General features: G+C 37.0%; 1 pseudogene; it reads left to right on the top strand.

Moving 5' to 3' along the window:
- The first annotated feature begins 419 nt into the window (after positions 1-419).
- LOC143438354 (E3 ubiquitin-protein ligase CCNB1IP1 pseudogene) lies at positions 420-1,298 on the top strand (annotated as a pseudogene).
- Positions 1,299-3,146: the final 1,848 nt, after the last annotated feature.

Here is a 3,146-nt window from a genome sequence, read left to right as displayed (position 1 = left end):
GTCTGAGGGAAAATTCCTCAAGTGAACTATCGAGAAGTCAAAGTTAGAGCTCTGTCTCTCACTTGTGGTGGGCTGTTCTAGGTTGAAGAGGAAATATGTTCTGAAAAGAGCTGGGATTGTAGCACTTGTGTGTCATCCCAGATGTTCTGTGAAACCCAGAATATCTATAAAGTGGGCTTGGACATCCTCAAGAGGAAGGTTTAGAGTCTGATGGAACTATAAAGGTAGAAATGATGCTAGGCACTTTCTAAGATATTTAGGTTTGGATTTCTAAATTAAAGCTAGATTTATCTGATAACAGAAACTAAGCACAAAATTCAAGAAGTATAAATATTTAGTATTCACGAGAGAACACCAGATTGATACCAAAAACATTGCCCATCTGGACCTTCATGTTGTTAATTATGGCTGCACGCTAAATGAGAAATGTCTGCATTGCTTTCTGGATTCTTTTTCTGGAGATTATTATCTTGTATTTGCGTGAAGATGTGTTGCCTAGCAATTATCATAAGTGTTGTATCAAGTTCTCTAGTTATACTTGGGTCATGGCCTGTTCTCACAGCTTCTGTGATCAGCATGGCAGTGGTGAGTTCAGTTGTTCATCAACTCTCTGCTCTGCCTGCAAGCATTCTTTCTGAAAAGCTAGATATTGTCATTCAGTCAAAAGAATATAAAGCCATGGTATTGGCAGGGCTTTGACTAGAAGTTGTATTGGATACTACCTCCTGAGAATAGGCCTTTGGGACATACCAGGTACACCAGGAACATCTCTATTAAGAGTATAATTTCAACAAGGCTGAACAATTTGAAATAGGTGGAAAAGATATATACATAGCAAATACAGAGCAGGGATGATGTTGATTTCTATGAAAAGGAGGTCACCTTTATGAAGAAAGTTCTAGAAGAATATAAGAAAAAATTAGTGATATCTCTAAAAATACGATGGAGCACAATCACCAGTATCAAAAGCTCCAGGGTCTTTCTTACAACCTTGGGCTAAAAAATATCACTATTGATAGCCAGGAAGGTTCCCTGGAAGAAGCTCTGATCACACTGTCTTTGTTTTCTGTTGCCTGCTGTCTTTGCCTTTCTGTTAGGGAACAGCTTACAGTTTTCTTTGGAAAATACATCAGTTGTAAACCAAGGTGGTGGAGATGAAAATGTTCAGTTCTGACCATTTTTTTGTGGCTTCCCTCACAGCACCTGAACCCATTAACAACTTCTTTAGTTTTATCTCTTGAAGCCATGGAACAGAGCAGCAAGTCTGCATCAGGGCCTTTAAAGCAAAAAGAAGTTAGCTTGTGTCAGACTTTGAGACTCTCTGTTTTCCTACAATTTTACTCTAGATGACATGGTTGACACCTCTGAGTTCTCTTCATGCTTTCATCTTAGAGAACTTGGCTTGCAAGGGGGTGTGTGGCTTCCTGTTTGGATGCTTCACTTCTTTTGCTTAGGGCATGGGCATTTCATGACTCACGGTTTATATATTCGTCACTGTTTACATAATCACAACACTGCACAGATCACATCGTTTCAGATTACATCATGTTTATGTTAATGTATTCACTAGTATTATATTTTCATGGCTCTTTGGATTCTAGTATGTACATTTTAAGTGTGTGCATTGATTTTATATATTTGTCAGTATATTTATGTAAAAATTATGGTATTGGAAAATGAGGGCCAAAAATTGTCTTGGAAAATTCTGGCTTGATATTTGCATATATTGTACACAGTCATGTACCTTCATTTGTATTAGCTTGTTTTGTAGGTATGTTTTTGTAAGTGAATAGAAGTGAAATTTGATGTATATGTTTCTATTTAAAAATAATTTACATTAATAAAAGGTGTTTATTGATTTCATTGGTATTTGTTTTAAAATAAAACTGTTCCCTTACCTTATAAAAGAAGAGGATGGAAGAAGAAGAGGAGGAGGAAGGGGAGGAGGAGAAGAAGAAAGAAGAGGAATAGGACAAAGAAATCATCAAAGTTGGATCAAAGTAGAGGTGGCATCATAGAGATGGAAGGGAGATGCAAGCAGATCTCCAAGGTCTATAGTGACCAGAAAGACAAAAAAGGAGAATAAGGTTGTTTGTGGGATGAGAGTGATGTGAATCCCAGATCTTCCTCAACTCTAGACAGTGCTGCCACAGGAAACAGTTCAAAAATACAAAAATACAAAAATACAAAAAAATGCACAATTATCTGAAAGAAGCCAGAAATATGAGAGGTTACAGTCTTTGTTTTAAATATTATTTCTATTTTTAAAAGCAGTGTTTGTGTTCATGTAACTTAGCAGAATGTATCCCAGGCCAATATGTTGTCAAAATTGTAGAGTATTATTGTTTTTAAATGCTGAATTATAAGAAGAAACCAAACAAAATCCATTTGAATAAAACTTCTATTTTGAATAAGGGACAAAGTTTAAGTTTTCAAACTCCCTAGATGAGTGACATCCTGGTTAACAAGTTGAGATATGAATGCTGGGCAAGGCACCCAGGCCCAGTTGCACAAACCAACCATTGTGAACAGGGTAAGTATACCACAAAGAAATGTTCCTAGGAAAGAACCTTTTCACTGAATCTTGATTGGTGGAAAATGTAACTATAATTTGGCACAAATGATTTTGGCTTTTGTAATTTTTGTGCTTAAAAGCAGTTTAGCTATTGGATCTGTTCTGTGTCCCTGATTGATCAGCAGTGACTTGGTTACAATAAAATTTCTTTTTTGCATTGACTTGGTGGTTGAGTTGTGTTGGATTCAAGCAGACCCCAAAACATTTGGTACACTGGCCAGGAATCCAATTACTCTACCCAAGTCTCTGGTTTGTAATAATTCATAGTCAATATTTCATTGTGTATAATATATCACACATTTTTTGATCTATTTATCCATCAACAGATACCTGAGTTGGGCTGTGGTTTGAATTTGAAATGTTGTTCATAGGCTCATGTTTGAACACTTGGTCCCCAGCTTGTTGCCCTGTATGTAAAGTTGTGGAGCCTTTAGAAGGTTGAGCCAGCCTTTCAACACTTTCTGCACAATTTGCTTCTTGCTATGACTACAGTGTGACAGCTCCCCCCCTCACATGCCTGCTGCTGCATTTTCTCTGTCATATAGACTGTACTACTTTTTAAACTGTGAGC

Source organism: Arvicanthis niloticus, chromosome 25 (assembly GCF_011762505.2).
Source record: "Arvicanthis niloticus isolate mArvNil1 chromosome 25, mArvNil1.pat.X, whole genome shotgun sequence".
NCBI classification, from domain to species: Eukaryota; Metazoa; Chordata; class Mammalia; order Rodentia; family Muridae; genus Arvicanthis; species Arvicanthis niloticus.
Note: the sequence above shows the minus strand (reverse complement) of the source record. Positions and strands in the feature narration are given on the sequence as shown.